Source organism: Acipenser ruthenus, chromosome 4 (assembly GCF_902713425.1).
Source record: "Acipenser ruthenus chromosome 4, fAciRut3.2 maternal haplotype, whole genome shotgun sequence".
Lineage (NCBI taxonomy): Eukaryota > Metazoa > Chordata > Actinopteri > Acipenseriformes > Acipenseridae > Acipenser > Acipenser ruthenus.
Genome location: NC_081192.1, coordinates 6728978 through 6743093, shown reverse-complemented (window position 1 = coordinate 6743093; position 14116 = coordinate 6728978). Strand labels below are relative to the sequence as shown.

The 14116-nt window shown below is 43.1% G+C and overlaps 1 protein-coding gene across 1 annotated transcript in view; it reads left to right on the top strand.

Moving 5' to 3' along the window:
- Positions 1 to 14116, top strand: part of LOC117400636 (cyclic AMP-responsive element-binding protein 5-like) — a 141497-nt gene continuing 127381 nt past the window's right edge. Inside the window, exon 1 of the mRNA XM_034000858.3 lies at positions 1 to 87. The gene's annotated coding sequence lies outside the window, so the exon portion shown is untranslated. The remainder of the gene's footprint in view (positions 88 to 14116) is intronic.

Here is a 14116-nt window from a genome sequence, read left to right as displayed (position 1 = left end):
CTTCTCTAAATAGAACGTATTGTAATCTTCTCGCAGTCCAACGTGGTTTCTTCTCATAGAGTGCTGCTTCTTCTCTACACTTGTTTGGTAAGTTCATAAATTTGTACTTACTCTCTCAAAACACTTCAGTGGCTTGAAATAACGCATGCACTCACTGGAGTTATCAAGTTTCCTTTATTGTGATATTTGTTTTCTGTTAAAATGAGATGATTTTTATTACTGTAAGAGTCAATAAACATTTATGTATCGGGGTGTGTTGCCTTAGGAACAGTTATGTAGTGTAACATCTTGTAGATTTCAATGTTTTGTTTTGAAATTAACAGTTTGTACACTTACTGCATTACATCCACTTTTGTCTTTTTACTTTACAGAATTACTTACTGGTGATATCGCCTCGTTAGGAATCGTTAGCAATTAATTACGGGGGGTGTTCGTTAGCTTGGGAATTCAAACTGTTGAATGTTGATGAAGTTATGTCTAATAATATTAGCAGAGACAAGTGCTTGCTGTCCTAACATGTTAGTCTCGGTTCAAACTGTCAGGTACTTTTGAACCTGGTGTCTGTTTACTCAGAGAAGTCCATTGAAGTCATTACCACTCTTGCACTGCACCGCAGTTGTCGCGTACAGGAGCGTGTTTGTTAGCTGTCCCGTTTAATAGAAAACGCAATGAACTGAGCTCAAACAGAAAGGTATCGATATGACAGACAACGCACTAACAAGACGAGCTGGCATCCTTCTGTTTGTGTGTTAAACACGAGGTCGGATTCCTTAACTCTATTCAAACTGTCACACATAGTAACAGTCACTTTGCTTTTTACGCGCTCATAAATATTAACTTTAGCACAATGCCTTAGCACTTTTTAATGTCCACACAGCGGTAGAGTAGATACTGTAACATGACGCAGACAGGTTGCTGTCAGTTCTCCATCCCCTTCAGCAAAATATAGGTCAGTTCTTACTGTCAACCATAAAAAAAAAAAAAAAAAAAAAAAAAAAAAACTTTCTTTTTTAAAATTCTAATTTCAATTTTGTTATATCAGGTTTCCTCATACTCTCTTTTCTGCTGTCATCAAACCCACTATTTACTACAGTAAATAAGAACTGTATACCATTACGTCATTCTGCGGGCCAGTAAGTGCGTTTGATTAAGTGCCTGAGATATCGAGGAGTTCAGAGATCTGCTGACAAAGCACTCTCGCTTTTAAAAGCCTACTGACTGAAAAAATGATTTAATCTAGTCCAAAAGTTTGTATAATCGCACCTCTCTAATTGTCCATGTTTTAATGTTAGTTTTCGCAGTCATCATGTAGTTGCTTTGTTGTGTCTGAAATCAAGCTATTATTATTATTATTATTATTATTATTATTATTATTATTATTATTATTATTATTATTATATAGGTACCAGCATTCATTTTCTCTATAATATTTAGGACAGTATGCTCATTTAAGCAGGGCGGGATATTACTTTTCGTGTATATGCACTTAAAATTATTGCCTTTTGGTTTGAGGGTTATATTTATTCATTCAGAAAGGGAGTACTTAGTCTGCGGGTGTTATGTATTTAACCAGTTGGATGCTGGATGCCGAATCGATGTCTGGATGTGAGGTAATCTATCCGCTAATAAAATGTAAAGGAATGATGTCGGAGACATGTGATTATTACACTAAGTTTGAGTTTAAGATACTCCAGCCATGGATTTCGGTAGCTATATATCTGTTACCATTTGAAGGAATGTATGTATTTGCTTGTAGAGGCTAGGTTAGGATTTATGTATTTTTTCATATACATTCCACCACTCTATATTTAACATACCCTTGCCTGTCCGGTTTCTGAACTTTGAATTTCATTTTACGAATTAAACTTTTATTTTAGTTATATTAGTTAAGTATTGGTGCTTTCAATTTAAATTTGAGTATGTACGGTATGGTTAGCAAACGCCGGCTATAGCTGAAGCCAATGTTGACAGGGTCTGTACGAGAAGAACGCCGGGTACTCAGCTGCATTGTTTCAGAATTGAATTGTTCATAAAACTACGTTTCTTACAGATCTGCTACTTAATATTGTATTCTTAAACTCACCCATAATGTCAAAAAAGTCCGAATATTTTAGCAACCATAATACAACATAATAATGTACCGTGTAGCAGTTATAACTATTTAAGACAAAACAACATTTAAAAGAAAACCATCCAATTACATTTTCTTTTTCTTTAGTATGGCAAAACAAAAAAGAAGAAAAAAAGACGCGGGAAGTAAATAATGCCTTCAACACTTCATCAAAACACGAGGCACTTAGAGGAAACTGTATCTGATCTCCAAGCAACAGTGTTTTACACAAATATTTAAACAAATGATACTGATACACAAAATAGATGCTGATTGTCTTGTTTTCTTTAATTCAGCTACAGTAGGTGGCGCAATGTAATGCAACAAATGTAAGAAACGTATTGTTTAGTGCGCCAAAGAAGTTGCTTTCAAAACAAGTTACTTCTTGCTGCAGCTGCCTGTCGGGGTAGGCGGATTTTTGACAGTTATCATTTTAAAGAACATGCTGTTTTGGGCTTTGTCAAGTTTACATTGTGGGTGAAAGCAAACAGCTTAAGCAAGGATCCACCAGATCTTGCTGGATTCCAACTACAGTACAGTACTGAATATATAGTTGCATCTAATACCCAGTACTGAATATATAGTTGCGTCCAATACACAGTATTGAATATACAGTATAGCTGCATCTAATACCCAGTACTGAATATATAGTTGCATCTAATACCCAGTACTGAATATATAGTTGCGTCCAATACCCAGTACTGAATATACAGTATAGCTGCATCTAATACCCAGTATTGAATATATAGTTGCATCTAATACCCAGTATTGAATATATAGTTGCATCTAATACCCAGTACTGAATATATAGTTGCATCTAATACCCAGTACTGAATATACAGTATAGCTGCATCTAATACCCAGTATTGAATATATAGTTGCATCTAATACCCAGTACTGAATATATAGCTGCATCTAATACCCAGTACTGAATATATAGTATAGCTGCATCTAATACCCAGTACTGAATATATAGTATAGCTGCATCTAATACCCAGTACTGAATATATAGTTGCATCTAATACCCAGTACTGAATATACAGTATAGCTGCATCTGATACCCAGAACTGAATATACAGTATAGCTGCATCTTATACCCAGAACTGAATATATAGTTGCATCTAATACCCAGAACTGAATATATAGTTGCATCTAATACCCAGTACTGAATATATAGTTGCATCTAATACCCAGTACTGAATATATAGTATAGCTGCATCTAATACCCAGTACTGAATATATAGTTGCATCTAATACCCAGTACTGAATATACAGTATAGCTGCATCTGATACCCAGTACTGAATATATAGTTGCATCTAATACCCAGTACTGAATATATAGTTGCATCTAATACCCAGTACTGAATATACAGTATAGCTGCATCTGATACCCAGAACTGAATATACAGTATAGCTGCATCTGATACCCAGAACTGAATATATAGTTGCATCTAATACCCAGTACTGAATATATAGTTGCATCTAATACCCAGTACTGAATATATAGTTGCATCTAATACCCAGTACTGAATATATAGTTGCATCTAATACCCAGTACTGAATATATAGTTGCATCTAATACCCAGTACTGAATATATAGCTGCATCTAATACACAGTATTGAATATACAGTATAGCTGCATCTAATACCTAGTACTGAATATATAGTTGCATCTAGTACCCAGTACTGAATATATAGTTGCATCTAATACCCAGTACTGAATATACAATATAGCTGCATCTAATACCCAGTACTGAATATATAGCTGCATCTAATACCCAGTATTGAATATATAGTTGCATCTAATACCCAGTACTGAATATATAGCTGCATCTACCCAGACAATAATTTTAGGTCATGGTCATTCTGAACTTAGGTTTAATATATCTCAATACTGTATTCTAAATGATTTATTTATGATTTTATAGGACACGTTGTACATAATTTGTTAAATGTTTTGATTATGTTTGACAACAAATTATGTGTTATTGCTTAGAGATATTACATTAGAAAAATATCCAACCCCTGGTTCTATACACAGTTATTTTTGGCACGCTCAGGGTAGGCTGTATTGAAGCAAATATTTGGATTTGATTACCAAACTAAACACTAATACATGAATTTTAAAATTGGGCTTGGTTTCTCTCCCAAAGTTTACTTGAAATGTCAATGGTAAATGTACAGTAAACTTTCATAAGAGGTGACTTGAAAGTCATCTGTCAATTATTTCCCATGTTACCAGAGCTTTTTTTGACACCTCCCTGCCAATATATATATATATATATATATATATATAGCCAGCTATATTTGTTTAGTAAAGCAAGTGACGCTTACAATATTATCAGTTCAGCAATATTTCTGTTTTATCTTAGAATGCATCTTTTTATATCTCAGAAATCGATTCTGTAACTAAACCAGGCCTTCTTAACTAAACCAGCAAAAATAAATGACTTTGAATAACGCTGCAGTATAAAACAGAATCAAATGCCTTTCTGTCCATTTTTTTTAATGATATCTTTGGAATTAAGTGTCGCTGAGTCATAAATATGACGACATTCATCAGAACCTTGCTTCACCCCCCCCCCCCCCCCAAAAAAAAACAATAAAATAAACAAAACCAAAAACGGAATTTCCGGCACAAATTGAACTTCCGACAGATGCTTTCTAAACAAACGTGCCTGCTGTTCTGTGAACGATGAGCCTGCCTTTTGATGCGGCTGGATCTGGCTCATTTCAGTCCTGTGTCAGTGTAGATCTGCTACCTCCCCCAACACCCCAAGTAAGCCTATAAAAGGGGTCCTGAGTTTAGAAAAAACTCTCCTGAGAAAATGTACCTGCAGAGATCTGTAAATAGAGTAAACAAACAGTATTGCTTACAGAAGAACTACAGTATAAATATGTTTCAAATGCACGTCAACAAACGAATGATCACTGAATTCAACATGCAGTGTATTGATGAGAAAATCCATATTCCAACCCGTTTTATAATGAACTGCCACTTGCTGTAAATAAACAAAATAAAATGATCTTCATTTAGTAATTTAAGAGAACATTTGCAGTTCAGTGAGCTTTTCTTTTTATCCAGGTCTTTATTATACATGAGGTTTGTTCTCAGTGGATTTACTTGGTTAAAAAGTAAGTCACCAAATTCTACATCTGCAGCATTTTGAATATCCTCTCATAAGAAATGCCATGTGTTTGTACCTGGCACTGGAATTATGAACTGTGACCCCCGCAGATGAGAATAGGTTGCACGCTCTGTACTCCTTGGAGTATGAGGCCACTGGTTCACACCCAGATAATGCCTGTTACACATGAACAGGGGGCAAGAGGTTCTGTGAGTTAGCCTTCAAAGCTTAGCCAACTAAGTGTCAGTACCTTGAAAAACACCTTTATCAAATATCCATGCATGGTTTCATTTAATTTGGTCAAGTGGTCCCTAAAGCTATTGTAAAGCCCTCATTAGCATAACCAATCAGAAGCTAGAACTCATGTAAGAACTAAGTCACCAGCAAACCTGTGCCCTCAAGAACATAGGAATGTCCATACCAATTCTCCTCACAATTGAATCAGTGATTCTTCAGAATATAAGTGTGTCTTAAGTACGTGCAGGTGCCCCCACTGTACCCCCATTGCCATGGATATATATCCCCTGCAGGGGCTAATAAAAGATTGATTGATTGAATAAGGCAGGTTGTGCAGTTTCTTATGAAATTCTATCCCAAACGCTAATCTTAACCTTAATTCACATAAGGAGTTGCTTAAAGTGTAATCAGATTCACAATGCTTTACCGAGATAAGTGCTGAAAAAAAAGCCCATAGGTCATTTCCAAGGAAATACCAATCAAGAAGCTGAAAAATTAAACTGTATAAATGTGGGAAGACTTGGAACGTTTAACAAATTGAAAGAATGATATCAAGTTTAATAGAAAAAGAATGGCAGGAACAGGTTTACGAGTTCAGAACATTACAGAAGCAACATTTTCTAAGCAAGTGGTTGTTTATCATAAAAGCAACGATTAGCAAATAAATATCATCAGTTTAAGATAACTGTTTTGAAAAACATGCGTGCTTGAACCTGTATCTGTCAAGTTGTATGCAGCGAAACGCTTTGCCATAGACTCATAATAATGCTTAAACAAAAGGGATTTTCAAACAGCGGTGACTCTAAAGCTGCCATCCTTTAAACCAGTAAGCAGGACTCTCCCTCGTGTTTTACATTTTGTTACAGACCAGAAAGACATACAGTATGCACTTTGATTTTCTAATTTGCGTCCACAAAGGGAGTGCTCATTTGTTTGCTTATTAATGGCACTGCATTTGCTAATACTGAATACACTAAGTCAGTGGTTTTCCAAGTTTTTTTAACTGTACCCCTTCTGGCTGGCAGTTTCACTGTAATGAGCTTACGTGATTGTTTTGTAGTGTATTGGAAGTACAATAACTCAATATGAGGCTGTTGGCGCTGTTTAAAACCACTATTTTCCTCAAAATGTGACTGGGCCTGCAGTTACAAAAATATTGCAACTTCATTGCAAAGTCTAAGCGCCTATGTTAATTGTTTTACACACACGGTATATTAGCACCAAAAAAAGGGACAGTGTAACTTTAAGAAAATAAAAATGATGTTTCTAATTACCACCTAGCGATGTGCCTGTATTGGATTGTACGATATGCCCCCAAAGCAGTTTTATTCCTTGTTTCCAGCTGTTAGTAATTAGTAATTCGTCATATTCGTACTATTGTGGGTTCCCTGTTCTTTGATGATATAGTACAGCCTTAGCCGTGCCCTTAGAATGGTATGCTTTCATATTCACACATTTGAGCAAAATAGGACTTCATCCAAGGTTTCCAGCTAGGGCCTTTTTATTTTAGCATTAGAAATCTGTTTTTGGAAACTTTTAAACATAATGGTGACCTAAACTGAACTGAGAAATTAGACAATAATTGATATGGACATGTTAAATTTGAGACATACACAACTTTGGATGAATGGAAGACACCTGGGGAATGTAAAATGTTAATACATGCCCTTAAAAAAAAAGGGTACGGTTTTGTGGCCCCTGGTGAACTTTCAACAAACCTTCACTGTGTTCTTAAAGAGTACGTAGCAGGGTTCTGATAAATATAGCGTTAACTGTTTAAATAACGTACCTGTCATTTTTCTTTTCATTGTTAACATCCTGACAATGTTTTACACTTATAACTTTGAAGTCTGTTTCAAAGCTATTTTCAAAATGGCCACTCTAGGCACTGATAGCGTCAGGATTATTGCCCACATTGTCAAACAGGTAACACAGCAATAACAATCCATGATCATTTTGTGGTACAAAACAGAAAAGTCAGAGTTGTTATGTTTCGTTTTTTTCATCGCTTTTCCAGCAGTGATTTACAGGTCAGATCTCAAACCCCAGTGCACTAGAGTGGCCATTTTGAAAAGAGCTTTGAAACAGACTTTAAAGTTATAGGTGTAGAAAGGTGTCAGGATGTTAACAATGTAAAGAAAAATTATAGATACATTATTTAAACAGTTGTAGCAACACGTGGGGACATGTAACGCTATATTTTTTAGAACCCTGCTACTTATTCTTTAAGTGTTGATGGGGGGGGGGGTTCTATAGATCCCACTTGGGATACTAGCAGGATTGATGTAGAGTTAAAGGGTGGTCTCACATATTGACTGGACTGTCTAAATATCCAACACTGTCTTATCCCAAGATTCCTAGATACATAGGGGTGGGCTTATGTGCATGTGTGACTCTAGTTTACAGAGATCTTATGAACTGCTTGTCCAATTTTAATAAAACATGGTAAGGACCTTCTGTTCCACAATGTATTGAGTGTAACATAAAATGGAGGCATATATTGTCCGTCAATTACATTTTTACATAGAGAACCATCAAATTATGAGTAACACTAAAAAAGTCATTTTCAATAAAAGGATGTTTTCGTGTTACTTATAGCTCTAATTTTGAGTTATATTGAGTGAGGGTTAGCCTTGACACAATCATTTAGGCGCTGCACCCCCCCCCCCCCCCCAGAAAAAAGGGGGAGACCATTTCATTTTGTGAAAACAACTGGAAGATGGTTGCTGATCCCGGTTTGTATTGCATTATGCCAGTGCTGCACTACTATCACATTGCAGCATTATTATTTATTTTAATTAGATGTATAGAAAGTGCAACCTCTCTAATTTTGAATGTGGAATGATAAGAGCAATGCTGACAAAGTGCTTCAGCTCTGGGGGTCTGCTGTTTGAACAGTCTGTTGCAGGCGTTGGCCTAGTGAAAACCTGACAAACTGATTAGGTTTCTGCTTCAGGTGAATTATTGGTGGCGCTCTGATCTGTGCACACACATGAACAGCCTACAGCTGCTAAACCCGCTTTGAATCTTGCAGAGAAGCTAAACAACATTAAGGCAGAGCCAGTGCCTGTGCTAGGATTTACTGGGCCCTGGTAACTGTTCCCCCATCGGAATGTTCTGAATGGTAGTGGCTTCTATACACGGTCCAAAATCATCCTCTACCTCGCCTGGGGCTATAAATAAGGTCTCCCTTGCCTGCCAGGGCTTCAATAAATTGACATGGTAAATATCCCGTTAGTTTGGCCAGTCCCGGCCCAGAATTACGGAGTGCGGCAGCCTTTCGACCACCCACTATGAGGTGCTGCTGTATTGGTCCTACCGATACGTATGCATTTACAATGGGGTATGTCGTCGTGTCTCCATGGATACAGGAGATAGCCACCTTGCCTTGTGGCTGCCACGACACACCGCCCAAGAGAGCTGATTGAATTAAGGTCTGCACACACCCTGAGTCCACTAATGCATGGGTGCTCACATTACCGACAACCACATCAATGATACAAGGCCCTTCCCGATCATTTCCCCTTGTCTTACCTGTTTTAGATGCAGGATAACACGTCGCCACGTTGCATTCCATTGCCGAGGGGCACAAGTGGGCAATGTGTCCGGGCTCATGGCACCTAAAACAGGATGGGCAGAAGGCACTGGGGTTACTTGTCTGCCCCGCTGCTGATAAGGCAGCAGGTAAGGGGCATTAAATCTACCCCAGCTGGTGGCCAACCTCTACCTCCATGGTACGAAGGTGGGCCGGCCCATTGGGGTCGGTGGTCTGGGAGGTCTGGTTCCCAGGTGCAGGAGAGGTGGTGGTGGAGGTGGCGCTGGTCCTCGGCTGTTTGGTGGGACAGGAGGAGTCAACAGTCCAATCCGTGCGGAGACCGGGGAGTCCTCATAATCTTCCGCCAGTTTGACGGCGGCCCCCAGGGTGCCCAGGTTGTGGCGCTGTATCCTTGGGTCTCGGCGCTGACCATATGGCAGAACTGAGGCGGGTCTCCCGTGGCCTCTGGTACTCCCAGAACCGCACCTGGTGTGTTTCCCCCGTAATGTTGAGGCGTTGGAGGATGGCCTGTTTGACCAGGTCGTACTGGCTAGCCTCCTTGTGGTCATGGCCTGGTACATGGCCTGGGCCTCCCCGCTCAGACAGGGGCCCAGCTGACTGGTCCAGTACTCCTTCGACCATAATGCAGTGGTGGCCTACATCTTGAAGGCAACCAAGTACGCCTCCGGGTCATCCTCCGCCGTCATCTTCTGCGCCCGAGCTTTAGGGGGCGCCATCACGGGCCTTGCTGGTACTGGGGTTGCGTTTCCTAGCCTGACCCTTTCTGTCCGTGCTGTGTATCTCTGCTCCCTGTCTCTCCTCCGTCTCCCGTCCCTGCTCCATTGTTTGCAACAGCACGGTCAGCGTTGCGATGTCCATCTTCCTGTTCTGACACCACGTGTGGCAAAGTGATTAGTAGTGCGCAGGTGTGTAGGTGATGCAGTGCTCCAAACAACAACAGACACCAAAGTTCACGGTCCAAACAGTTCTTTAATTTTCCTTAACACGGTTTGGCACCGTTAAATAATAATACTGGCTTTACACAGCAATGTGTATCACCAGTAATAAACCACGGGGTTCAGACCCGAAATAATAACACAATAACAATAACACTCAACACAGACACGGCCACATCTCCAGACAGTGCGTGCTCTTGTGCAGGTATTACTATTATGCCATGATATTATGATAGATGTAGCCAAATTGTCAATATTAATGTGTCAGTGTCAGTCTGGCTCTTGGGGTGCAATATAACATTTAAAGTATAATTTAGATTGACAATAACTTATAGTGAAAGAAAGATGAAATGTAAAAAGTTTGTAAATGCTGGGGGTGTCTTTGAAATTTCAAGGACCGAAGGATATTTCACTAATGATTGTTTAGGAAGCCAGAAGCATAAATACTGTGTGAATGAGAAGCATTGAAACAAAATAAATAAACTGGATGTCCTGGATCACTGACAACTACAACATGCCATTCAAAAACACTTCTGGGATGGGTTCAACAATAGAGAGATAGTAAGGTATAGCACTGGCTGTTAAAAATGAGCTATATTTGGAAAAGGTTTTGATGTATTAGATGTGGTTAGCACCCTTGGCTTAGCGTCTGTGTTGATGTTTGTAAAATACACACTGAGAGAGCCAGTTTCATTCTATTCATAATCATAAACAAAAACAAGCAGTTTTATTAGAGCTGCATGGCTTTTCTTCCTGGTGGGAATTGTAACTTTAAGTGCTTTGACTTTAATGGGGCCGAATTCGTTTTAGTATGTTTATAGAAATTGCAGACATACATATAAAAAACTGAGGCTTTTTCCTTTTGAACGATACAAAAATGAGACAATATGACTAGAACGGGGATTGTCAAGTGTTTCACGATAACAGAAACTCAATTTGAGATAAAGATGTAAACAGATGGCTCGAGTAATGATGTAGGCATGGAAATATGCCAAGGCTCTTGTTTGTAGATGCTTTTTAATATGTTTGATGTTTGTATGCATACAGTACATACATGACATTTGTGTTGTCACCTAGGCATTTACAGATTTCTTTTTTTTTAAGTAATGGAGATCTGTATCTTTGCTGTGTGAAAAAAAAAGTTTAAAACATTTTTAAAAAATAGTTTAAAATGTAAAATTCAACCTTATATGCTGGTGTGGCAGGAATGGCTGAGTGGTCTGACGTCACGGCAGAAGAAGGGACAACAAAAACAAAAAGGTATTGTGCAGTGGCGCGGGCGCCGTTTTATTTAAAGCAACCAAAAATAAATAAATAAATATTTCAAACAGAAAGCACTCGCTCACAGAGCAAAATAAAAGGTTAAACAAAAACAAATCACGAACACAAAATCCAAAATAAATAAACCATAAACCATACAGGTCAGGCTGGGCAGTCGCTGTCACTGTTCCTGTAGGCTATGCTTTAGTTTCGTTTTTAAATAAACCTTCTCTCGCTCTCCGTCTCTATCACCCACCTAAAACACCCACCCCGATCTAAAGAGCTGCAGGCTTTTTATAACAGGTGACCATCTCCCGATTAGCAACAAATTAAACCACTTAATTCATTCGGGAGATGGCCACCTTCTGCACGAGTTTTAATTAATTACTCCTGGCAGAGGACGAGCACTGATCTCGCCTCTGCCAGGACACGTTTTAAAAAATAAACAAAACAATAACACGGCGCTACGCCGTCATAAATACAATACAATAAAACATACGGCGCTCGCCGACAAATACAATAATACAATAAATCATAATAAACAAAAACAATACTCTGCACAGGGGCGGAGGGGGAGACCCCGATCTAAAAATAAATAAACAATGTACAGGGCTGCTCGCCCTGTTACATATCCCCCTCCTTGTGCGAAGCACACATGGCCCCAACGGCCACCTCCCCCCTCAGTCTCAATGTCCTCGGAGAGGGGGAAGCAAGTTGTTTCCGGGGGGTGGCCATGGTGGAATCTCCGGCACCCCCCAATTTTTCGTGGCTGGCAGCTCCCTCTTCCGGGGCTCCCTCCACACTCTCTCCTGCCGCGAAAGTGCGGCTGGGGGAACTGGTCTCCTGACCTTCCCCCTCCTCTTCATGGCCAGCAGTTCCCCTCCGTGGGGCTCTGACCACCCAAACTCCTGCCGCGAAAGTGCGGCTGGGGGAGCTGGTCTCCTGACCTCCCCCCCTTTCTTGATGGCCGGCAGCTCCCCTCCGTGGGGCTCCGACCACAGTGTAGGGACCCCAGGTGAAGCAGGATCCCTGGCGACCCCAGGCGACGGCAGCGGACCCTCGGGAGGCGACGGCAGCGGACCCTCGGGAGGCGACGGCAGCGGACCCTCGGGAGGCGACGGCAGCGGACCCTCGGGAGGCGACGGCAGCGGACCCTCGGGAGGCGACGGCAGCGGACCCTCGGGAGGCGACGCAGGACCGGCAGCAACCCTAGGAGACGCAAGGGAGACACAGGCGACACAGGCGACCCAAGGTGATGCTGACGGCGGGAGGGGAGCCCCTGGCCATGAAGGCGGCAGCAGGAGCTCCACTTCTCCCAATGGTGGTGGTGGAGGTAGAGGTAGCTCCTGCTCCTCTCCTCTTGACAGTAAAGGCGGCAGGGGCTCCTCCTCTTCTGGCGGCCAAGGCGGCAGGGGCTTCTCCCCTTCTGGCGGCCAGGGAGGCAGGGGCTCCTCCTCTTCTAGCGGCCAAGGCGGCAGGGGCTTCTCCCCTTCTGGCCGAGGTGGTAGGGGCTCCTCCCCTTCAGGCGGCCAAGGCGGCAGGGCTTCCTCCCCTTCAGGCGGCCAAGGCGGCAGGGCTTCCTCCCCTTCAGGCGGCAGGGCTTCCTCCCCTTCAGGCGGCAGGGCTTCCTCCCCTTCAGGCAGCAGGGCTTCCTCCCCTTCAGGCTGCGAAGGCGGCAGGGCTTCCTCCCCGTCAGGCTGCGAAGGCGGCAGGGCTTCCTCCCCGTCAGGCTGCGAAGGCGGCACCTCCCCTTCTGGCAGCGAAGGCGGCTCCTCCCCTTCTGGCAGCGAAGGCGGCTCGTCCCCTTCTGGCAGCGAAGGCGGCTCCTCCCCTTCTGGCAGCGAAGGCGGCAGGGGCGCCTCCCCTTCTGGCTGCAACAGGGAAACCAGCAGGCATGTTCCCTCTGCTGGTTGTGGTGGAAGCGGAACCAGCAGGCATGCTCCCTCTGCTGGTGGTGGTGGTGGGAGCAACATGTCGTCCTCCCACGGAGATGGAGGCGGCACCAGCAGGAACGCTCCCTCTGCTGGCGGAGGTGGGAGCGACTCACAGTCCTCCCAGGGCGGTGGAGGTGGAACCAGCAGGAACGCTCCCTCTGCTGGCGGAGGTGGGAGCGACTCACAGTCCTCCCAGGGCGGTGGAGGTGGAACCAGCGGGAATGCTCCCTCTGCTGGCGGTGGTGGAAGCGGAACCAGCAGGCATGCTCCCTCTGCTGGTGGTGGTGGTGGGAGCGACACACAGTCCTCCCATGGAGATGGAGGCGGCACCAGCAGGTATTCCCCCTCTGCTGGCAGGTACCTGGGCTGTGGACCTTCGGCCTTCCCCTTCTTGGGCCGTGGACGCACCGACTCCCCCCTCTCGGGCCGTGGACGCACCGACTCCCCCCTCTCGGGCCGTGGACGCACCGACTCCTCCCTTTTAGGCGCAGGACGTTCGGGCTCCTCCCTTTTAGGCGCAGGACGTTCGGGCTCCTCCCTTTTAGGCGCAGGACGTTCGGGCTCCTCCCACTCAGGCGCAGGACGTTCGGGCTCCTCCCACTCAGGCGCAGGACGCACCAACTCCTCCCTCTTGTCTCCCCTCCAGCAGCTGTAATCCCAGTCTTCAGGGAGGGGGCAATTAACTGGGAAATGCCCCCGCTCCCCACAGATGCAGCAACAACTCAGCTGGCTTATGCTATGGAGGAGGGCTTCCCAGCTCATCTCCTCCTGTGCCTGCTGTTGTTGCTGCAGCGGCTGCTGTCTCCTCATCCTCCTTCTTCCTCCCATCTTCCTTCCTCCCATCCTCCTCTTCACTCTCCTTTTCTCCACACACAAAAACGAGAAAAAAAAAAAACGAAAAAACCTGCAGTACCCTCTTCTGCCTGCGTCCTGGAGGCGCTGCAATCCCACGCAGG